Source organism: Lissotriton vulgaris, unplaced genomic scaffold (assembly GCF_964263255.1).
Source record: "Lissotriton vulgaris unplaced genomic scaffold, aLisVul1.2 SCAFFOLD_6595, whole genome shotgun sequence".
NCBI lineage: Eukaryota > Metazoa > Chordata > Amphibia > Caudata > Salamandridae > Lissotriton > Lissotriton vulgaris.
The window spans coordinates 1-25,808 of record NW_028254686.1 but is presented as its reverse complement, the minus strand read 5'-3'; positions in this window follow the sequence as shown (position 1 = coordinate 25,808).

The window sequence follows — 25,808 nt, the reverse complement described above, 5'->3', positions numbered from 1 at the left end:
TGCTCAAGCTCGGCTCAGCAGCAGGAGGGCAGGATTATGTCTGGGGTCGGCAGCAGCCTTAGCTTGCTGTCGGACTCTGAAAGGATTGTTTCCAGGAGTACTGGGGGCTTCCCGGAGGAGCCCCCCAGTGCATGGAATCACACCTCCTACACGGTAACGATGCAGGGGTAGGATTCCAACATGGTTGATACCAAACACGGCCAGGGTAGGCACAGCCACTACCTAGTTAGCCGTTGCGTAATGGCGGATTTCCACTATATGTATCAAAATGGCTGACCGCACTTACAAAGCCTGGAGAATGGACTCCAAAGTTTGTAGGGGTGCTCTGCTCATGCAGGGGCCCCCTCACACCTAGAACTGGGCACCCTGCCTTCAGGATTGAAAGGCCTGCTTTAGGGATGACATAGGTTTTAAGTGCAGTGACATCAGATATAAGAAAACGTATCTGTCGTAAGTGCTGCTACCACAAGCTTACACAGGCTGCAATGGTGGGCCTGTAGTCAAAGTTTGAGTGGTCTCTCATGGCTTGCTCCCCTCCCTCGAGCTGAGTGGTCGCTCCCCAGTGTCCCCTGTGAGACCTGGTATCGTTTTTGCGCTTTGCCTTTCAAAAGTGATTCCTTTCTGTGCCTGCTGCCTGCCTGATCGCCGCTAAGCTCACTCGCACTTTGTATTGCTTATTCTGCCGAATTTGAGACTGTTTGCGCGCTGTGCCGCTTTGTATGACAGAATTGCAGTATTGTTTGTGCCTACTACCTGCCTGATCGGCGCTCCGCTTACCTGCATTATAAAACTGCATTTTAGGAATTATTTGACTCTGCTTTGCGTGTTTGGCTGTACTCCCCCCTCCGCCTCCATTTTGTTTGTTGTCTGTCGTCGTCAGAAGCCCGCCCCGCCTCCCAGCTGAGACGCCCTCGCCCCTCCCCCCTCCACTCTCCATATATGACAGTAGTTCCCGCTCGCAGCGTTCACGCGCAGCGTCCGCGCCCAATCCGCGCCGAAGGTGCGCCAAAGGTAAGCCCGTCTACGCCCGTCCGCGCCTGGACCGCGCCCAGCGCCAGACCCCCTGCCCCTCGCGCTCCCCAGCCCTCCCGCTTTTCCTACGATGCCGCCTCCCTCCTAGCCCTTAACCCCGGTCGTGCCCCCAACTGCGTCCAAGCCGCACCTGGACACACCCATGGACCTTTCTCATGCTACTCCTGCAAATTTAGCGGCACCGACAGCATCTCCGCTACGACCACACCACAGTCTCCCGACCCTAATCACCTACAATGCATCCTCCTCAACACCCGATCAATCCACAGGCACGCCATTGACCTATGGAATCTACTAGACACCATTTCTCCGGACATCGCCTTCCTTACGGAAACATGGATGAACGCCTCCTCCGCCCCAGACATCACCATTGCCATCCCAGAAGATTACAAGATCACACACAAGGACCGTACCGGCCACACAGGAGGAGGAATCGCTATCGTCCATAAGAAATCAATCCGCATCTCAACCAGCTCTGACGCCAACCTCGCTAACTCCGAACACCTTCACTTCCAGATCCACATCGACCCCAAAACCACACTCAGAGGCACCCTCCTCTACAGACCACCAGGACCCCGCGCAAAATTCAGTGAAGACATCACGGACTTCATCACTCCACACGCGCTCCCCTCCAAAGAGTACATCCTTCTGGGAGACCTCAACTTTCACCTTGAAAAGACCAACGACCGCAACACCGCCACCCTCGTGGACAACCTCGCCAACCTCGGACTTAAACAACTAGTCACTTCCCCCACCCACATCGCTGGTCACACACTCGACCCCATCTTCACCTCCAGCAACCATGTCTCCTTCAGCCACACTACGGATCTCCTCTGGACTGACCACAGCTGCGTTCACTTCACCTACATCAAGCCGAAACCCATCAACCACCCCCAACCAACTCTGCAAAGAAACTGGAACAAAATCACCTTCGACCAGATCTCCTCATCGCTTCTTCTAAACCCCCCCAGCCCTCTCTGCTAACGCAAACGAATCCGCCGCCAACCTCACCCTATGGCTATCCAACACCGCAGACACCTTAGCACCATTGAAAAAACGTCAAAGCAAACCTGGCAGCAAGAAAACCTCATGGTTCAACGATGATCTCAAGAAGTCCAAGAAACTCTGCCGCTCCCTTGAAAAGGCCTGGAAAAAAGACCCAACCACCAGCACCAAGGACGCCTTCAAAAGCGCCACCCGCACTCACCACCAACTGATCCGAAAAGCTAAGAAAACAGCATTCAAGGATCGACTTGACAACAACGCCCACAACAGCAAGGAACTTTTCAACATCGTCAAGGAATTCTCCAATCCCTCGGCCAACTCCAACGACATCACCCCCTCTCAAACCCTCTGTGACTCCCTAGCCTCATTTTTCCACAACAAGATTGCAGACATCCACAACAGCTTCGACAACCAACCCGGAAACCAACCCACCCTACCATTTGCTGATCATCTTCCTCCCGTGAACACCCTTAACGACTGGAACCCAATCTCCACTGAGGACACCATCCGCCTGATGAATTCCATCCACTCAGGTTCCCCCACAGACCCTTGTCCTCACCACATCTTCAACAAAGCAGACTCCGTCATAGCACCGCACCCCCGAGACGTCATCAACTGCTCCTTCAACTCCGCCACCTTCCCGGAAGACTGGAAACACGCTGAACTCACCGCCCTTCTGAAAAAACCCACAGCGGACCCCACCGAACTCAAAAATTACCGCCCCATCTCGCTCCTTCCATTCCCGGCCAAAGTCATCGAGAAAGCTGTCAACAACCAGCTCGCCGCCTTCCTCGAAGCCAACAAATCCCTCGACTCCTCACAATCTGGCTTCCGAGCAAAACACAGCACTGAGACCGCCCTCATCGCAGCAACAGACGACATTCGAACTCTACTGGACAATGGAGACACAGTCGCCCTCATCCTCCTCGACCTCTCTGCAGCATTCGACACAGTCTGCCACAGCACCCTTTTACAACGCCTCAAAAACATCGGAATCCAAGGAAAAGCACTTGAATGGATCACCTCGTTCCTCACCGGAAGAACCCAGAGAGTCCGCCTCCCACCATTCAAGTCCGAAGCCACTGAAGTCATCTGTGGAGTACCACAAGGATCCTCACTTAGCCCCACCCTCTTCAACGTATACATGAGCCCCCTCGCGGCCATCGTCCGCCAACACAACCTCAACATCATCTCATACACTCAACTGATCCTTTCTCTCACCAATGACCCCAGCACCGCCAAAAATAACCTACACGAAGGAATGAAAGAAGTTGCCGAATGGATGAAACAAAGCCGTCTGAAACTGAACTCGGATAAAACAGAAGTCCTCATCTTAGGTACCACCCCCTCCGCCTGGGACGACTCATGGTGGCCGGAAGCCCTTGGAAAGGCACCCATACCGACAGACCACGCACGGAACCTAGGCATTATCCTGGACTCTTCACTCTCGATGAACAGACAAGTCAATGCCGTATCCTCTTCCTGCTTCAACATTCTTCGCATGCTCAAAAAGACATTTCGCTGGATCCCCTCTGACACAAGGAAAACAGTCACCCACGCTCTGGTCACGAGCCGTCTGGACTACGGAAACACCCTCTACGCAGGCACTACTGCAAAACTCCAGAAGAAACTCCAACGAATCCAAAACGCCTCAGCCAGACTCATATTAGACATCCCTCGCAACGAACACATCTCTGGTCACCTGAAAGACCTCCACTGGCTACCCGTCAATAAGAGGATCACTTTCCGACTGCTTACCCACGCACACAAATCACTCTTCGACATCGGACCAGATTGCCTCAACTCACGACTGTCCTTCTACACCCCCTCCCGCCAACTACGATCCTCCAGCCAAGCCCTCGCCACTGTACCTCGCATTAACAAGACCACCATGGGAGGCAGATCCTTCTCACACCTGGCTGCTAAAACTTGGAACTCACTCCCCGCTTACCTTCGCCTTACCCAGAACCACCTGGCATTCAGAAAACAACTTAAAACGTGGATATTTGACAAATAATCCTCCTCCCCTCCCTAAGCGCCTTGAAACCCTCTGGGTATGTAGTGCGCTATATAAATTCTTTGACTTGACTTGACTTGACATGGGTAGCATAATACATACTGCAGCCCAAGAGAGACCCCTGGTGTACCTATGCCCTGGGTACCTTAGTACCATACACTTTGGACTTACAGGGGTACACCAGTAGCCAATTGTGGAGGTACACCAGTACTTACCGTGGTCAATGTTGGGAGGAAGCACGGCGACTGGGGTCCTGAATAGCAGGATCCCAGTCAGACTAGCCAAAAAAACACTGACACAGCAAAAAGTGGCGGTACCATGAAAGCAGATCCTACTTTCTTACAAATACCATCCTAGATCAACAGCACGCCCATGGACTGTGGGTTTATTAGGGCAGTGACGGGGCAAATATAGGTTTGATCTCTTTCTTATATTTCAACCATGATGCCTTAATGGAAGCTCTAAAATATGTTGTGCTTTGTTTATGCATTTTTGGATACTTCAGAGACAGCCCAGCTCTGTGAGAATCAATTCTATCAATGAAATGAATTGAGTACACCTCCTGCTGGAAGTAGTGACACTGGTACTTTGAGGAACAGTAGGTTTCGACTATGCATATGTTTGTACACCAGGGTGTTCAGTGCCTGCCGACATGCATCAGCTCTTTCTGTTTCACACTAGGGTGTTCCGTCATGTCTAGGAGGTTACCGCCTCCTCGTGTTTATACCGAATGTTAACAACGACACAGGCCTCAGACTAGAGTAAGGCTATTTCTTGGTAAGATCGCCTTCAGCACCTGGTGCTCTGAGATCAGTTTTATCTTAGAAATGGTGACACATATTACCCTGCATATATGGCAGTGGTGCCTGACTCAGACATGGCCGACAAGTCCTCAAACATACAGAGGGCACCTCTGACAAGAGGTGAAAAGCCTGCCTCACTTCCTGGCATTGTTACTTGCTGCTGGGCTAAAAAATGACAGACTAGAATGCAGCCTCAAGTAGTTACCAGTGGCTGAGATTACTTCAAGAATTCCACCTGACACTTTTTGTATTCCTCGTTGTTATTTCCTGTGGCAGGACTTTTACAACAAATACTGATGTCACTTCCTGTTAAAGAGTTATTTCAGATGCGGCTAACCCCAGAAGAGGCGAGACAGCTGTCACTTTCAAATTTGACAAAAGGTACCTCTACCCTCTACTCAAGTGCAGGTTCAAGAAAGTCCCACACATTTGGGCTCTCCTCACAGCCCAGGAATCGTGACATCCTAAGAATCGCGACAGCCCAGGTATTGTGACAGCCTACGAATTGTGGAATCTATTTTTCATCAAAAATCCTAAAGCAGTGTTTGCACATCTGGCTCCAGGTGACGTCTCTAGGGAGAGTGTGATGTCACCCCTGTCCAGACATTCCGGCCTCATGAGTCCCCAGTTACCCCTCTTGGGGGACATCCTGGGGCCGGAAGTGACAATCCTGGCCGGCACCTGCCCTTCAGATAACATGGGTTACAAGCCTTTTCCTCTGGAATGGGGAATAACACACAGACCAAGTAATACTCAGTTCGATTCCACTTGTTGGGGAAATAAGCGCCCAAATCCTCAAACTTTTAATGCGGGGTTTCCTGGGGGTGGTTACAGCGGCCTGCCCTTGGATCGCCCGTAAGATAACCCACCATGTTGCATACTCTTGTATGGAATAAACCTGCAGCAATACCTTCCCAGAACAAAGGTTGCTTTGTGTATTTATTTACCATACATGCTCAGACTGTGGGTGCGGATGTGGTCAATAACGGCCCTATGCGATGGCCCGGGGCCCCCACAGAGGCCACCTAGAAGGGCGGACCTTTAGGTGCATTTGGACACAAACACCACCCCCTTGTCTAGTGGTGGGACTCAGGGTAGGAGTCTTTTCCCATTGGCGAACTAGATGCATCATTTCCGGCGCACAGAGGTCCGGGGATGGTTCTCATACCTCCCCCCGCCTTTCTGGCGTCCTCTTTGTGCCGGACACGCTGTCTCCCACCCTACCGCCTACCCGGCGTGGGGCTGGCATTCAAAATACGTAGAACGCTGTAATGTTTTCTTTTGTCGTTGCAGGCGGAGTTACAGGGCGATCTGGAAGCAGATGGGTACAGAAGGATACCGCTGCAGGGCACAATAGGGGTGCCAATGCCCAGGAGCCTCATGGGAGGATCCTGGAAGATTTCGGTTGGCGCCCCGTTAGTCCTTCGGGCGGTTGTGGGCCTGAACAACAGGGGGCTTGCCTTGCTACGCTCTGCCCTGAAAGAGGCGTGAGTAATAAGGGACCAATGTGTCACGTGATCTGTAAAGAGGATCACCCCAAAAAGGTGTAGCACTGACTGGGTGACCCGCAGTGCTGCTTGGCTCACCAGGCGGGCAGGGCAGCATAGGTCAGTCCCCGCTGCCTGCCCTCGGATCGCCCATAAGATAATCCACCATATTGCATACTTTTGTATGGAATAAACCTGCAACAATATTTTCCCATAACAAAAGTTGTGTTGTGTATTTATTTATCATGCGTGCTCAGACTGTGGGTGGGGATGTTGCCAATAACGGCCCTATAACCGCCCAAATCCTCAAACTTGTAATGTGGGGTTTGCGGGGTGTGGGAGCAGCGGGATGACAGGTCATTCCTTTCAACTCAGGGAAAGTTTTCTGCTCCCCTAGCTGAAGTGTGAGGGTGGGCGGGGCCTGAGGATGAATGACCCCAGAGGCACTCGAAAACGTGTAATTCCCTGCAGAAATATCCCCCCTCACCACCCCGTATAAAAGATATTGCTGGTAAATGGAGACACGGGCCCCCGGGGTCCAGGGCTCTCGGACTGGTCTTCTCTCTGGAAGCCTGCTGAGCAACATGTGTGCCATGTTGGCACTGGCTCTGGGTGTGGCAGGGGATGTGCCTGGCAGCCATGAGTCAAAGGCTTTTACAAGCTGCCAGGGCCTCCTGCCAGCTGTGAGTCACCAGCTCACAGACACGCGGGGGCCCTGAGGCGCCATGACACCGGGGCCCCAATGTGTCTGCGCGAGAAACCTGTCCTGCTGCAGCTGCAGGGAACGTGGAGAGGGGGCCCCACCTTTAATGTGCGGGGGGTGGCGGGGGGAGGAGCCCACCTCTAAGATGCAGGGTGGGCAAAGCCAACCTCTAAACTGCAGGGGGGCAGAGCCCACCAATAAGATGCAAGGGGGCTGAGCCAACCTCTAAGCTGCAGGGGGGTCAGAGCCCACCTCTAAGCTGCAGGGGGGGCAGAGCCAACCTCTAAGCTGCAGGGGGCAGAGCCAACCTCTAAGCTGCAGGGGGGACAGAGCCCACCTCTAAGATGCAGGGGGGGCAGAGACAACCTCTAAGCTGCAGGGGGGGCAGAGCCAACCTCTAAGATGCAGGGGGGCAGAACCAACCTCTAAGATGCAGGGGGGCAGAGCCAACCTCTAAGCTGTAGGGGGGCAGAGCCAACCTCTAAGCTACATGGGGGGCAGAGCCCAACTATAAGATGCAGGGGGGCGGAGCTTATCTATATGATATAGCTGTCTTTAGCTCCACCTGGGAGGATCACCTGGTCCACCTGAGAAATTTTTTGGAGGCCCTGCAGAAGGCAGGCCTAACTATCAAGGCCACTAAGTGCCAGATAGGGCAGAGTCAGGTTGTGTACCTGGGCCACCTTGTAGGTGGGGGCCAGGGTCAACCATTGCAGAGCAAGGCTGTCTCGCGAATTTCAGATCGGCAGAGGAACAAGCCAGGGGTGTCCACTATCCCCCCTTCTGTTCACACTCACTATTGAAATTCTAGCGGTAAAGATTAGACAAAATCCGGTGATCCGGGGTTTTTCATGGGGAGACTCCAACTCCACACAGGAAAAAATATACCTATACGCAGACGATGTGCTATTATACATCAATGAGCCTGAAACGACAATTCCGGAGTTATTTAGGGAATTGGACGGCTTTGGTGCGAGGGCAGGCCATACCATAAACTGGCACAAATCGGTCCTCTATGACCCACAGGGTTTGGAGCGAGGGGAGTGCCTCCCGGAGCAACTAGTACACACCCCGGAGGGGTTCCAATACTTGGGTGTCTACATCACACTGGATAGGGACCTCTCCTTTCGTAAGAATATAAAACGGATCATGGATAGCGATACGATAGAGATGATGAGGTGGCGACAATTACCGCTCACCTTCTTGGGCCGAGCGGCGATCTACAAAATGATTACCCTGCCGAAATTCCTGCATGCGCTCCAAAACAAGTACTATCAGCTACCGGCCAAAACCATAACCAAGATCCATGCAGACCTTCGGGCGTTCCTGTGGTTGGGGAAACAACCGCGGGTGGCCCTTGCGACTCTACAGTGCCATCAGTACAACGGAGGGATTTCACTCCCCTACCTTGAGGCATACTACTGGGCGGAACACCTCGCCCCAATCAATGATTGGATACACACTCCAGCGGACCACCCGACATATGCGCTGGAAAGATTTAAAATGTCAAACAAAAATCTATTGTACTATCTATACGGGGGGTGGTGCGAGCTTCACTCCTGCCGGCCACGGCGATCACCCTGAACGCCTGGAACAGGGCTACTAGACGCATGGGTTGGGATAAGAGGCCTACCCGGCAGACACCGCTGTGGCACTGCCAATGGCTGAGAGAACTCTGTAAGCTACGTGGCTTCCGGAGATGGGATGATATAGGAATCTCCACAATTGGGGACGTGATAGCAAGGGGGGAGTTGAAACCTTTCCAGGTGCTTAGAAACGAGTTTGGGCTGCACAACACTCAGTTCTACAAATAAACAAAATTGAAACATGCTTGGAGGGCACAGAATATCACACTCACGGATATTCCGGAATATGCACCCCTGGAGGGTAGGCTACTTCAGGAGAGGGTCGCGGAAAAGGTAGTATCCCTCACATACGAAACCCTGACAAACCACACGTTAGGCGACTTGGCTGGGCTAAGGAGAGTATGGGAGGCTGACGTGGGAGGAATGGAAGACCTGGACTGGGAGCTTATCCTAATGCATCCCCGTGAGGTGGCAATAAAATCAAGGCTCCGCCTCATTCAACTAAATGTGCTCCACAGAACCTATTTTGACAGGATGTGCCTCCTTAAAATGGGGAGAATCACAGATCCAACATGCCTTAGGTGCCAACACCAACGAGGAGATTTCTTTCACACGATATGGGCATGCGACACTATCCAAACATACTGGGGGCACATATTCACAGAACTAGATGAGGTCCTGGGAGTGACCTTGCCACGCGACCCTAAATTGTCGCTACTGGGCATGACAACAGAGGTGGACCTGCCACGCCCACTGATTATTTTCTTGGTACTTGCATTGGTGGTGGCAAAAAGGGACATTGCAAAATACTGGGGTGCGGCGGAAAGGCCGGACATTGAGGAGTGGAGAAGGGGCCTGGACCTCTATATGGCCGCGGAAAGAGTAACCTATAGCGCCAGGGGATGCCCCAAAAAGTTTCAGAGAGTGTGGGCAAAATGGAGGCAATACCATGGACTGGAGGGGGGCCACTGAGGGAGACGGCTGAAGGGCGGGAGGGCCCGAGACACCAATGATTTGTCTAAAGTTCCAACGTGGGCAAGGTGAAGGTCGACTAATCAGTCTATTGTAGGGAAGATAATGGAAATCCTGGATAGGATGGAATTGCGATGGGTCCTGGGGAGTGGGGGGGGGGAAGGGGGGTGTAAGCTGCACTGTGATGCACAGTTATTATGTTCATGTTCTTTATATATCTGACGAACAATGACAAATGGAACCAAAAAGTTGCGCAAACAGCGGACAGAGGCGGAATGTTGACGCCCTGCCGGCTGCTGATTATATTGCTGTTTATTTCTTTCTGATGCAACAATAAAAAAAATATATTTAAAAAAAACAAACCATTGCAGAGCAAAATCCAGACCATAATGGACTGAGTGCTCCAACCACCCAGACTCAGGTCAGTGCTTTCTTGGGCCTGACTGGGTACTATAGAAGGGCTGTCAAGGGATATGGGTCCATAGTGACACCCCTGAATGACTTAACTTCTAAAAGAATGCCTAAGAAAGTTCAGTGGGGAGTCGGCTGTCAAAAGGCATTTGATGACCTGAAGAAGGCCATGGGCACTGCACCTATCCTCAAGAGTCCAGAATACTCCAAAGGATTCATTGTTCAAACAGATGCATTTGAGTAGGGGGTAGGGGCTGCGCTGTCAGAATTGAATGATGAAGGTCAGGATCAGCCAGTAGCTATTATTAGCAGAAGGCTGACCCCTAGAGAGAAACGTTGGTCAGCTGTTGAGAGGGAGGCCTTTGCTGTGGTTTGGGCCCTGAAGAAGTTGAGGCCATACTTGTTTGGCACTCACTTCAAGATTCAGACCGACCATAAGCCCCTCTTATGTCTAAAGCAGATGAAGGGTGAAAACCCCAAACTACTTAGGTGGTCCATTTCCCTACAGGGGATGGACTTTACAGTGGAACATAGACCTGGGAGTGACCATGCCAATGCAGATGGTCTCTCCAGGTATTTCCACTTAGAACATGAAGACTCAACTGATTAAGGTTAGTTTAATGTCCCTGCATTTGGGGGGGGGATGTAGGAGAGTAGGATCTGCTTCCTTTGGTCACCCCCACTTTTTGCTGTGTTTCACTGGTTTTTCGACTTTAGTCTGGCTGTGGCCCTGCTAATCAGGACCCCAGCCTAGCTGCTTCCTCTCTAAATTGATACCATGTACTTTAGGTACATACCAGATTGGTTACTGGGCTACCCTTGTGAGTCCCTGTATATGGTACCTTAGGTACCCAGGGCATAGGTACCCCTGAGGCCTTCCAAATTGGCACCACAGGTCTGAACTTGCAGCCTGTGTACGGTGGTGTAAGCACCCCTTACTGAGATATAGTATACCTATATCTACCTTATATATAAACACATAGTAACCTATCAGCCACTCCTATTGATGTAAATAATTAATTTACTCTCTTAATTTCTATGCAGATAAGTACTTAATCAATAATAACTCAATCGAAATGAAGGAAAACAGAGTCCGTGGTGTAAGAGTTTCTAAGGGTTTTATTCCTCATAAAGGAATCAGGACATCATGTTCTGACCACCACACAGGATGTCAGAAGGGATAGATGAGCGCGCCGTCGTTTATTGACAATACATAGCTTATATACTTGATTTACATCATAATGTTCAATGTAAGAGGCGTAACAGCTGAGAGAAGACAAGATAACAGTATACACGTGGTGCTAGTACATCATCAAGAGGCGTAAACTAGGCGTGAACTAGGGTGTGTGCTAGAAACGTCACTGATAGGTGACGCAAGTGGGTGGCACCAAGGGGTGGTGCTAACAGAATGTTGCAATGTCAGCAGAAATCGGAAGCTTGGATGCGCGCGCAGCTGCATGACGTGTGATAGACGGGGTGCAGGGGACTTGACATTTACACTGGCGGAAAGAGACAGAAGTCTGGCATGTCAGATCAACTTGTGCTTCTATCATATCTGATATCTGATGTTTAGGAACTAAGCTATCTGGGCAGAAAGGTCTCTAGAGCAGAAGCTATTCTATACTTGCTGTGAGTGCGTGTATAAGCGCCTGAGTGTCTGTATGAGAAGCGTGGGGGCATGGGGCCTTCCATGGAAGCATGGCAACAGAGGCTATGAATTACTTGCATAAAGACAGGTCGGCCCTTTAGCCCTGTAGCTGAGGAAGGATGTTTACTGAAGCTAGCAGGCTGGAATGTATCTTCGGGGAGGAAAACAGATAACTCGAAGATTATAGTCAATCTTGGCAGGCAGCAGGCTGAGCTGAGCACGGAGGGCCGCGCTAGAAGTAAGTCAGAGTTCACGGGTACGGGGGCTGCTTGGGCAGAGGCCCTCGCAGTCAGAAGCCAGAAAAGAGGCTCGGTGGCAGAGATTCAGGGCCTACTTTCAGCCAGGCTGAAAAACGTAGGAGTACACTTCAAAAAGACGTTGGCATAGCATACTTAGGAACGGACCGTCAAACCCATTCATGGTGGGTCTGAAAGAGGACAAGTTAACGTTGGACGCAAATGTATTTGCGTCTTCATAGCTGGTACAGGAGGGAAGTTACATGCACTTTTAACTCGTACATGGAGTCGGTGGGGTACTCGCTAGGGAACACAACATGACCATAAAATTTATATTACCTCATTCCCTCCTTGTTCCCTACGGACCCTTCATGATATATCGATCCTCATAAATCGATCAGTTTGTTCTTGTAACATTATATGTTCGTCTTTCTTTCTTTGACTGTTTGAGAGGCAACTGGAATGCTCAATGCAGGATGTGGCACACAGTCCACATATCGCTGGCCCACACTGCAGGCACAGGCAACAACTGAATACTATAACAAGACCAATGCCTAGGAAGGATAAGATCTTCCATCCCCAAGCTGTTAACGTAGTCCAGAACCAACCGGACCAAGTCCAGGTGCCTGGATTCTGATGTATCTGATTTGCAATTTTATGTAAACGGGTGATAGCTTGATAGACAGATGGTGCGTTTTGTGGAATGAAAACACAGCAACTTGACCCGATGACCTTACAGGCTCCACCTCTATCTGCCAAGATGACGTCAATCACAAGGCGATTTTGAAGGACAACAGTCCGTATAGCAGACTGCTCCTCTGTTAAGTTACCTAGAGCGGAGGCAGTTTCGTTCACTACTGCTTCGAGTGTTCTCGTTAATCTGCGTATTAATTTACTGTTTTGGACAGGCCCTAGGAAGAAAAAGAATCCTTTATTGAAATCAGTGTACTGTTCCCATGCCGTTTCTGTGTAGTCGACAAGGGGAATATCTCTTTTGGGTCTATTCGGTGCTAGATTCGTATTTCTATGGTAATCAGGGGGAGCTAGAAAAACAGGTGGCAGGAGGAAGGCAATGTAACAGGTACCATCCCAATCTGGAGGCAAACGTATGTATGCGGTATGACCACAAACAAAGTAGGAATGACTGATAGCTTTAAAGGACGATTTACCATGGTCACTGAACTCGACCACAGTAGTGCATTTACTATGACCTACGTGTACTGAACCTTTCTTGCTAACACATAATTCACCTGTGACTGGTAGTACTAACATATGGGGCAGAACTGGAGCAGTTTCAGATTCAACAGTGAGGATCATAAGGCTAATTGTGTAATTACCTAATCCATATACTTCATTTTCTAGATCAGTTCCTATTCGAGTGGGAAGTCCCTCTTTATCAGGATAACAGACGTTGAGCAGGACTAAGTTCAAGTTTCCCCAAACCCAGCCCCCATCGAAAACAGCAATATCAGGATCTAAAGAATTAATTATTTTAAACCATGCTCCACAGGAGCCATTGTGAGTGAATGGGTACGGAAAGAGAGGCAGAGCTCCCTTGTAATTCTGGTAGGGAGGGAGTCGGCCACATATCCAACAGTCTGTAGCATTATTTGTCTGATGGGAATGGTGTAACATACTAATGAATGTATTGTTGCGCAGCGCAAGTCTGTAAGAGAGTTCATGTGCGGGAAGTTCACTAAAAGTGTGTTCAGCAGAGACATTGTAAGCAGATTGTTCACGCCTGAAAATAGGCCAGTACATAGGAAGCAGAATGCTGGCAATAATAATTAGAATACTCAGAATAAACATGATTATTAGTGTCACTATGCAGTGACTACGAAGTGATTTGCAATATGTTCTTCTCTTTTCCTCTCTCTCTCTAACTCGATCTAGGGGATACATGTCAGAAACTATTTAACCGATTCACCTAGGGGAGGACTTAAACAATTAAACTGTCTGACTTGCTAGATCGAAGCTTCATACGGTAAAGTTCTTGAGGAGTCTTTTCTCTTTTAGGCACAGTAACGTCTTGTGCTTCAACACAGTCTTTGGTGGGGGTGGACGAGTCAGAGTCCTGTTTCAGTCCGTTTTTTAGTTCATTGCATAGTTTGATGTGACTCGTGTGGACCCACCCCTTTCTCCCCTCGATTTTCACGGCGGTCCTGGTGGTAAGCAGAACGGTCTTTGGAGACTTCCAGCGGGGCTCCAGCGGACTTTTCCGGTCGAAATTCCGGACGAGTACCAGGTCCCCTGGACGGACCTCATGCGCCTTTACATCGGTGTTGTCAGGGAAGGCTGCGGCAACCTGTGAACGACATGATTGGAGTGCAGACATCAAGGAGGCAAGGTAATCTGTTAACATGTTACAATCAATATCAGTGATCTTTTTCGGAACGGGCGTCCCCCACATATTCGGCGGTCTGCCAAAGACCACTTCGTACGGGGATAGCCCTGATCTCGAGTGGGCGACCATTCTCATGTAGAATAGTGCCACGGGCAGGGCGACTATCCAGTCGACCCCTTTTTCCTGACAGATCTTGGCAAGACGGATTTTTAGTGTCTGATTATGCCTTTCTACAAGGCCAGCTGCTTCGGGATGTCGGACACAGTGGAACCTCCACTGATATCCTAGCAAGAGGGAAACTTGTCTCATCAGCTCGGACGAGAACGGCTGTCCGTTATCTGAATACACGACACGGGGCAAACCGTACCGTGGGAAGAATTCACGAACCAACTGTCTGGCAGTGGTCGGAGCAGTGTAGTCTGGGACTGGGTATGCTTCGGTCCAGCGGGACAGAGCACAAACAATTACAAGGACATACTTAAATCCTCTACAGCTATTCATCTGGATATAATCCATCTGGAGGACTTCAAAAGGGTGATCGGGAGGATGAAATCCACCTTGCTCAACAGGGACACTTTTACCTGGATTGAACTGACAACAGATCATGCAAGTACGCACTTTCTGTTTTGCTGCTGCTCGTAAGTGTTTGTTGTACCAGAGATTCTGTAAACTGTCTAACATGGCTTTCTCTCCAAGATGGGCAGGACTATGTGCTGTATTTATCATGACTTGAACCATTGAGTCGGGGAGAAACCATATAGATTTTCCCTTCGTCACCCAACCTTGATCTGTCTGAATCCCTCCTAGTTCAGTCCATTTCTTTATCTCCTCTGGAGTAGCATGTGTCTGGATATCAATTACATCTAGGGCGGGATCTCTAACTGCCATACACTGGGTCTGGACTATTGTCTTTGTCACATCAGTAGTCTGGGTGTGAGTCAGTGCTGTATGTTTTGCTGTCTGGTCTGCCAGGTCGTTACCCTGGGAAACAGAATCTGTGACTTTAGTATGTGCCTTACACTTCATGACTGATATGCCCGAGGGCAAATGTATTGCTTCTAACAGTGCTTGAATGAGGGGGCCATGTTGGATCTTGGCCCCATGGGAAGTCAGAAAACCTCGTTCTTGCCAGAGGACTCCGAAGTCGTGTACAACTCCGAAGGCATAGCGGGAATCTGTGTATATGTTAACATTTCTGTTCTTGGCTAGAATACAGGCTCGAGTCAGAGCGATGAGCTCTGCCGCTTGAGCAGACAGTGTGTCAATACGATGTGTTTCTTTAATTTCAGTTTCAGTGGTCACGGCGTACGCGGCCACTAATTCTCCTGTACTTGTTCTCATGCATGAACCATCCACATAAAGTGTCAGGTCTGGATTTGTCAATGGGACATCTGTTAAGTCTCGTCTAGGCTTAGTTACTGCATTAATTATTTCTATACAATCATGCGGAGCTGGATCTGTCATAACTGTAGGTAACAGTGTTGCTGGGTTCAGGATGCTGCAACGTCTGATTTCTATGTGTGGCTGGAATAGTGTTAATTCATAACCTGTCAGTCGTGCTATAGTTAAGTGTTGAGTCTGGGTTCTGTTTAACAAAACCTCTACAGAATGTGGTACTTGAACTGTTAACTGATGACCTAAAACAATTGAATCACTTTGTCTTATTGCTAACGCTGTTGCTGCTACTGACTTTAAGCACGCAGGGAGTGCTTGAGCTACTGAATCCAATGTACTAGAAAAATAAGCACAAGGCTTATGTGAACCTGCTTGGTCTTGAGTGAGGACAGACAACGCTGTGCCATCACGTTCTGTAACAAAAAGTGTAAACGGTTTGCTGTAACATGGTGTCGCTAAAACTGGTGCTTGGCATAAAACTTTCTTTAATTCTTCAAAAGCTTGTGTGTGTTCCTGAGTCCAAGGGAGGACAGTCGAAGTCGCTGCCTCCTGTGTCGTTAACTGGATGAGTGGTTTAGCTAGAAATGCATACTGGGGAATCCATTGTCTGCAGTACGAGGTGAGGCCTATGAAGGCCCGCACTTCCTTTTGTGTCTTGGGTTGCGGCATGTTCACAATTAACTGAATGCGATCGGGAGTGAGCTGTCTCCCCACTTTGGACAGCAAGTGACCCAAGTACACAACTTGCTGAACACAGAATTGTAGCTTCGAAGGAGACACCTTGTGTCCCTTGTCGGCCAGGAAATGTAAAACTGTCAGTGATGCTTTTTCACATTCGTGCTCACTTCGTGCGGTGATCAGCAGATCATCGACGTATTGTAGTAAAGCGGTGTTAACTGGCATTTGAATACAATCTAGTTGTCTTTTCAGTGCTTGACTATAGATGCTGGGGCTTTCTGTGAATCCTTGAGGTGCGCGCGAAAATTTGAAACTGCGTCCATTTAAACAGAATCCGAAGAGATATTGGCTCTCTGGATCAATAGGCACGCTGAAGAAGGCGTTCTTGAGATCAATTACAGTAAAGAACGTTGCTTCTGAATCAATAGCAGTCAAGAGAGATGATATATCGGGGACCACAGGATACTGTGGGATAATGCATTTATTCAATTCTCGAAGATCAATCACCAGCCGATATACTGGCGGTGCATTGGGATCAGTACGTTTAAGAATCGGAATGATGGGTGAGTTACAGATATTGGAGTCGGTCTCGACGACCACTCCTTGGGCAATGAGCTCTTCAATGATTTTCAGTAAAGCCGCTACAGCATCGGGTGGTAACTTGTATTGTCTGATTCTGGGTAATACAACACCTGCCTTGAGGGTAACGCGGTATGGTGTAATGTGCATACATCCTACATCAGTTGGGCCTTTTGCCCACAAGTAATCAGGTACATTTTTCAATCTGACGTCAAACTCACGAAGGACGTAATGACCCTTGAAATCCCGCAGAAAGAGTCTAACCCCCTCCGGGGAGCAGCATATTATAGCTCCTAGAGCCTTCAGTGTTTTAATTCCTAACAGATTTTCCGGACATGATTTTGTTAGCAACAGGTCTGTAACGCGTGATAATGGACCCACAGCCAGGGGAACTGGTTCTGATACTTCATTTACAATAGGTTGTCCTGAAAAACCAAGGGAAACATTTTGTGAGCCTGAGAGGGGTGCCCCTGGAACTTCGTCATGACTTATTGTAGTGCGACTTGCCCCTGTGTCAATTAAAAACTTTCTATCTTTCCCCAATACTTGACTGTGTACATAAGGACCTTCTTGATCTACAGGAATCTCGATAAGAGGCAAGCCACCTTCCCTCTCTAGGCTGTTTCATGTATATCGGGAATATTCGGGGTAAGCAGACTGGGCATACTGGTACATCTGTTGTGAGACTTGCTGAGTTGCAGCAATGGGCTGTGGCTGTGGTACTGCTACGGTCTGTGCTGTCTGTGCAGATGCATGCATGGGCTGTGTATTCTGTGTAGACTGATGCTGGTTATGGTCTTGTCTAGGCGGATGCGGTCTCTCTTTAGTTTTACCTGTCGCTATGTTATGTTTCAGAACTGCACATTCGTGTACGTAGTGACCTGGCTGCTTGCAATAATTGCATGTCCCTTTAACAGGAGCTGCAGCGTGACTTGTCTGGGTCGTACCTTTCCTGTGACTGTCGGATGGGACCGTCTGGGCTACTAACATTTTCATTTTCGTGTCTTTCATGCGCTTCTGTTCCTGATCTTGTTCTTCCCTAATTCTATTCTGGTGATATTGTAACATTTGTAACATCTGGGATGGCGTATTTGCTTGCCATGTACTCTCGACTTTATACACTCTATTTTTAACTAACGGTAGGGAATTCTCGACTAACTTTGATACAAAAAGATGTGGGTACGACTCGCTACTTGGCTGGAGGCCACTATTGATAATAAAACATTTCTCGAATCTTGAATAAAAGTCGCTAGTATCTTCATCATGTTTCTGTTTACAGGACGAGATTGCATCCCAATCCTCCTTTCTAGTTGTCAATAATCTGGGCAGGACCTGTACTATCAAACCTGGTAATGCTTTAGTTTTGTCCCCAAGGCCTAACCCTGGAACCCGTTTTTTCTCTTCGTCTTCTATTTCTGCCCAGGCAATCTTTGTGTCTCCCACCTCCCATTCCTTTTCCTTTAATTTCTCGAATATACCCGTAGGCAATAATACTTTCAACATTTTCATGATATCATCATATGTGTAGTCCCCCATTAATAACATGTCTTTAAGCTCTCTATGGAAACCTGCAGGGTCTTTATCATGGCATGGTACTAATTTCTTCATTTCTAACAGTTCTAATTTAGTCAGAGGCGTGTGCACATACACGCGTTTCAAAACCTTGTCCTCACCCATAACAGGGTGTACTTCTCGTAAGGGGTTCTGACTTTCAATACCACCCCCGCACTGCATATGGTACATTTTCCTTTCTGGAGGTGGGGCGGGGACATATTCAGGACTTACAAAGGTATCATATCTGCGTCGTTGTTCTAGAATTATTTGAACTAATTTAGTGCTTAGGCCTCTCCATCTATCCATCAGTAGTGCTTCTAGTGTCTCATGTAAGGGACCTGGATCGGAATAATGTTTTCTGTACTTAATGAGAAGGTGCTGAATCATATATACCCCTGCTAATTTCTGTTCGTCGGGGGAGAGGTTCAGAAATGTCTGTGCTACGGTGTCATCATTATATATGTCTGCATTTTCGGCCCATGATACCGCTGATCGGGCTAATTCTTGTTCATCCATAGAATTGAGTACATGGTACCCCACTCGATCTCGAAGCCGTTTATCAGTTTCCTGGAACTGATGCTCAGCAGAATTCGGATTCGTTAAGGCAGAGAAGAAAACTCTCTTGCTTTCTGGACGGATACCCTTCCTAAGATAAGTTCCCTTACCTACATATGCTATAGTGCTTGTAGTCGGTTCTAGTTCTTCAGATTCTTCTTCCTCCTCGGAGGGAGCCTTTTCTTTCTCTTTCTCGTGTACTGCTATCACTGCTTTCTTAATCTTTTTATACATGGCCTCTATGCAATTTTGTCTGTCATGTTTTCCATCAGCTATATTTTGACCCCACTTGTTCAATGCATCTAATTCACTCTGATCTGTTCCGGGCCTGTCTCGTTCTCTTATTAGACAATTTATGAAAAATCGTAGTATCAGTGCTTGCATGTTAACTTTCTGTTTCTCCAGGGCATCCTTAATACTGTCGGGGTCCTTTCCCGTTTGAACGAACTCATATATTCTATCTAGGCGCTCCTTCATTCCTGCATAACATAACAAACTATCAGTAGCAGATCTTAACCGCAAAGACGCTAATATCATTAAGTCGTCCTGTCCAGGTTCTGGATCATATCTACAAACTGACATATTTTCTTTTAGTGCATCAAGACGGGATGAATTAGAAGAACGGGGGGATCTGTGCGTAAGAGGACTCTGCATACCTCTGAGATTTAATCTGTGAGTCGGTGGCGGGGTCTGGAGACCCGCGGTCGCACCTCCTGAAGCGGAAACTTGGGCATTATCTCTGTGTGTAGTCAGTATCTGAATTTGTCTTTTAGTAGGATCTGATTGAAGTGGTTTCGGCAGATCAGTTTTAGGTGAGGGAAGTGGCGGAGCTGGCGGAACGGAACTAGTCTTTTTCGGTGTCGGCTGAGAGTGATCTTGGGGGGCAGTACCACCCCCGGCCCTGTCAGTAGGCAGGGCACGAACAGGCAGATTGGTGTAAGCTGGCGCTACATCTTCGAGATATGAATTTAGGAATATGTCTTTAGTAGTCTTATGCATTACTTTAGTTGGAACTAATGGTGACGGCAAATTTTTCGGTATTTCTGAAATGGCGTCAGGGGTACCATCGGCCAAAAGATACATGTTGTTCACTTTGCCATTTTGGATACGATCTATTTGTTCTACTTTTACTCGAATTCCCTCAGTAACTAATTCGTTTTCTTGGGCCTTTTCTGATTCTTTAAGCCTGTCTTCTCTACGGAGTGCTCTATCAGCACGCTTACGTGATTCCTTACGCCAAAATTCTATGGCGTCTTTCTGAGATTGTCTAGCTTTCTTTTTCCGTAATATTTCTTCTACCTTTATGATGCACTCGGCATCCCATGTTCCGTTAACTGGCCATCGGTATCTTTCCTCTAGGTGCTTGGTATAATCTGTCCATAACTCTAGATACAAGATGGCGTCTATGCCATGCTTATTATACATGAAATTACCTGGAGTGTCCCTAGGGGGGATTGGAATCTCTTCCTCTAACATCCCTTTCCTAGTTCCTATCTGCTTTAATTTGTTAAAAAACGGCATTGTGCCTACTTGATACTGAAATGCTTGATCCTTAATACTTAATTTCGCCTGTAACTATTTAAACAAAAAAAACACAATAATGCACAAAAACAATCACATTCATACCACGACATTAATCACATGAAACATTTAAAGACATAGCTAACTTCCCCCTACTCTGAATGTACCGCTCAACGATACAGATACACTGCTGTAACAGTGCAGAAATTCGGAATACTTTATATACTGCTAAACAGTACAGATACACTGCCTAAAAACAGTGCAGACCGGACTTGCGTACCCAAACCCGTCTAGATACGACCCAGCAATGGTACTCACCGGGAAGCACGGAAAACAGAAGGCCTCGGAAAACTCGACTGGACTCGACTCGGAACTTCGGAAAACTTCGGAAAACTTCGGAAAACTTCGGAAAACTTCGGAAAACTTCGGAAAACTGGTGGGCCTCTTCACACCTCGGACCTTGCTTCCTTCGGCTGGGCTCTGGTCGGGATCCTCCGCACTCCTCACCGCCTCGTCTGGGCACTGATCGCAGTCTTCGTCACCTCCGTGTGTCAGAGGGGGATGCAGGAAATCCTGCCAGTACACGTGTGGTCCGTCTAACTGATGGCAGGGGACACGGATTGCAACGCACCTTCCGGCGCGTGAGGTGGGGGAGGGGTCCCTGTTCGGGCGCCAAAATGATGTAAATAATTAATTTACTCTCTTAATTTCTATGCAGATAAGTACTTAATCAATAATAACTCAATCGAAATGAAGGAAAACAGAGTCCGTGGTGTAAGAGTTTCTAAGGGTTTTATTCCTCATAAAGGAATCAGGACATCATGTTCTGACCACCACACAGGATGTCAGAAGGGATAGATGAGCGCGCCGTCGTTTATTGACAATACATAGCTTATATACTTGATTTACATCATAATGTTCAATGTAAGAGGCGTAACAGCTGAGAGAAGACAAGATAACAGTATACACGTGGTGCTAGTACATCATCAAGAGGCGTAAACTAGGCGTGAACTAGGGTGTGTGCTAGAAACGTCACTGATAGGTGACGCAAGTGGGTGGCACCAAGGGGTGGTGCTAACAGAATGTTGCAATGTCAGCAGAAATCGGAAGCTTGGATGCGCGCGCAGCTGCATGACGTGTGATAGACGGGGTGCAGGGGACTTGACATTTACACTGGCGGAAAGAGACAGAAGTCTGGCATGTCAGATCAACTTGTGCTTCTATCATATCTGATATCTGATGTTTAGGAACTAAGCTATCTGGGCAGAAAGGTCTCTAGAGCAGAAGCTATTCTATACTTGCTGTGAGTGCGTGTATAAGCGCCTGAGTGTCTGTATGAGAAGCGTGGGGGCATGGGGCCTTCCATGGAAGCATGGCAACAGAGGCTATGAATTACTTGCATAAAGACAGGTCGGCCCTTTAGCCCTGTAGCTGAGGAAGGATGTTTACTGAAGCTAGCAGGCTGGAATGTATCTTCGGGGAGGAAAACAGATAACTCGAAGATTATAGTCAATCTTGGCAGGCAGCAGGCTGAGCTGAGCACGGAGGGCCGCGCTAGAAGTAAGTCAGAGTTCACGGGTACGGGGGCTGCTTGGGCAGAGGCCCTCGCAGTCAGAAGCCAGAAAAGAGGCTCGGTGGCAGAGATTCAGGGCCTACTTTCAGCCAGGCTGAAAAACGTAGGAGTACACTTCAAAAAGACGTTGGCATAGCATACTTAGGAACGGACCGTCAAACCCATTCATGGTGGGTCTGAAAGAGGACAAGTTAACGTTGGACGCAAATGTATTTGCGTCTTCATAGCTGGTACAGGAGGGAAGTTACATGCACTTTTAACTCGTACATGGAGTCGGTGGGGTACTCGCTAGGGAACACAACATGACCATAAAATTTATATTACCTCACTATGGCAGGCCTTGACAATCCTGGAGGCAGAGTGCTTGGTTTTGTGTGAGAGGGAGCCATAGCATGAGCTGACCCCTCTGCAGCTTTCGGATCCATCTCCTTATAGCTGTTCTATGATATAGCCGTACCATATACTCTTAAGTGCATTATAATCCTCGCGGTTAATGCTGACTTTGGTTTGGCTTTAACAAAACATGTTGCGTAAGGTGTCAAACACTTTGGAATACTACCCCCCCTACCAGTCCTGGTGGCGGGGGTTGCATTCCACCCTTCTAGAGGGAGAAGACATGTACACACTGGTATACCCGGTTAAAGTTAAACAGAGCCCCAGCAGCACAAAATGGATGCTGCTGCCACGGGCACGAGTCTGACCTCTTTCTGCTGGACGAAACTCTGGCAGGGGAGGCCTGGACAATAGGTTTCCTGTCCAGGGAGGTGCCATCCCCTCCCCAGACAGGCTTTAGTGTATTGGGGCAGGGAGGGCTGCATTCAGTGAAGGCTTTTCAGAGACTGCCGGGGGCACAAAAGGTGCTCCATGCATACCCCAGTTCAAACCAGTTGCTGGGGCACTTAGCCCCAGCTCTGGTGTGAAACTGGACAAAGGGGAAGGGGTGTAACCACCCCCTCCCCAGGGCCTCCCATAGGTGGGACCCTAGAGTTAGTCCAACCCCTAAACTTGCTATAAGAATAGGAGCCGAGTCCCTAGCACTTCAGATTACACTGGACGAAACCCTGCAACATATATCTTGGACCTTCGACATTCCATATCGACTGGAAGGTGGAAGAAATCTCCCTTGGGGTCAAGGAGTGACCTCCTTGTTCAAACAGGCACCAAAGAAGCAACTTGCCAGTCTGCATTTTTGAGGCTCCCGGCGGATCCCGAAGAATCTGTGACACAGGACATAGACTTCCAGACATCTCCGAGGCTGACACGAGTCCCCAGCAAAGCTGGGACCTGTAGAGCACACAAGAGACTTGGGACCGAAAGTCCTAGACATCCTGCAATTTTGCAACTGCACCTACTTCCCAAAGTTTCCCGAAGTTGTGCATTGGGCTGTTTGTTGCCCTTGCCCCGAGCACCTTTTGCACCGAAACTGAGAGGCCTGCACTCCACGAGTGTTCTGTGAGTCCACTTTTTTCACCGCAGCTTGAGGTTCCTTTGTGATCCCTAGTCCATTAGCTAGTGGCTCACCACAAAGGACAATCCTTTGTTTCTTGAGTTTTCCTGGTTGCTCCAGATGTGCTCTGACTCTTCTCCAAAGGGGGAGTTCCCAAGACATTGCTGGTCTGCACCGAAGCCAATCTTGTCATCTTGCGTGGATTGCTGTTGCCAAGGCTTGTTGGGTCCAATCCAGATTCTGACACTGCAGCACTCAACATCCTTTGTGGGACAGCTCGAATCCAGCTCCTGGTTGTCATTGACGCCTCCTGGTCCTCAGGGCTGAAGAGTCAAGCTTCACCTCCTGCACTTGAAAGCACCCGACATCGACTGACATCTTCCTTTCGCCATGCTGGTCACTGGCTAGTGACCCAGACTCTGTCCCTTCTGCTTTCAGGTTCTTTAGATCTTCGATCCACCCTTGGATCCACCCAGACACTTTTCCTCTGGTCGCCTGCAGCACTTCTTCGCAGCTCTCCACTGGAATTGACGACGAAACCCGATGCCAAAAGACACCTATGCACCCGGCTTCCCTGGATGAGGTAACACGAGTACTCCGGTGCTCCCGTGGGTCTTGACTCTCGAAGTGTCTTAGTCTAAAAGGGTTACATCGTAGTTCACTCCCAAGTGTCATTAATCTTTAAAATTATAACTTTCTTTTCTTCCGTAGAAGTCAACGGTGATTCACGGCTGTGTCTAGACACGGCACGCGTCCCCTGTGGGGCCCCTCTGTCACTACCTTGGGTGGTTCCTGGTTGCCCCAGCGGTTCTACAGGCCCTAGGCCTACTTTTTATCCCTCAGGTGGTTCTTATACCACTATTTTAGTATATGGTTTGTGAGACCCCTAGGGCAAAACGTATACTGTGCAACTTATCGTATGCTAATTAAGTTCCTTGTATTGTACTTTTACCTCTGACCTCTTAAAGAGACCAGAGGGGTTGTGTTTCGAATAAATACATATATATTTGATATATACCTGGTGTGGTTCTCCTTTCATTTGGTCATTCTAGAGATTATAGACTGGTGAAACAAGCTGCTTTACATTCCTTCGAGAATTGGCCTGAAGGCTGCTCTCCGCAGCTACCACAGCACCCTGTTGGGGAGAGGGGGCAGCAGCCCTCCTCGAAGTGGATGGAAGTCCCCTGAACACATTTTGGATGCCAGCACTTTTTTTTTTTACAAATCAAGCACTACTTTTGAGGGGTCAGGAACTTGCAAACCAATATTGCAAAGTATTCCAATTAGAAATTAGGAGACACCCCTTTCTGGTTGAGATTCGTAGTGGGCGGTAAGCCCATTTTGAGAGTAAGATTGCTTTTCCTGCAGGGCACAAGTCCTAAATAAGTAGTGGGGGACTAACCTAGTTAGGCCGTATGCAAGTGACATCACGGTGCACAACATCACGGGCGCAACATCATGGCACATGAGGGGGAAGCACGGTGGCGGGCGGATGCCGCAACTGTGCACTTTGCACTTCAAATAAGGACCGCCTTGCAGAATCCTGCTCGCCCCTCCATGACCCAAATATTTCAGTTTTGTGCAGAAGTATCTAAATCTGTGACACCACAACAAAAAATTATTTCCAAACATTGTGCTTTATTTACCAGCTCCAATCTCTAAATGTTTAAGACCTGTTTTCGTTGAAAGGAAGACAAGTTGCTTTTTTGTGACTATGGAAATTTAAGCGCGCTGGATATGGCTGTGTTCATTTTGCCAAGGTGTTATCCGGCCGAGGTGTGGGTGTTTTGTTTTTGCCCTTCTCTCACCTACCAACTGTCAGCGATGTTTCAAAGCTTGCAATGTCCTGCATTAAAACACAATAACACAGGCTAGCTTTATTGTTAGGATGTTCTTAGTTTTGGGAAGTGACGTAGCTCAGAGTTATGCTACCTATGAAACGAACGATCAAGCGTGCTTACCTAGGGCCGGCTCCTCCCGGATGAGGTTATGGGGAATAGGCCGTGTCTGGTGCACCCTGTTGGCAGTGTAACATGTAAGAGTATGCAGAGGTCCTATTAGCAAGTATAGTGTAGCATAGAGTCAGATTACTGGCGATAGTATGTGGTGTCTCTCGCAGTTCCTACATCTAGTAGTTTTCTATCCAAACTAGTCATATTTCCTTCGGAAGGCCAATATTCTCTTGAAAGTGCTAGCCGAGACTGGAACGGCACGTGCCTTCTTCTTCTGAGTTACCTTTGTCTCCATTTCATTTCCTCCTTG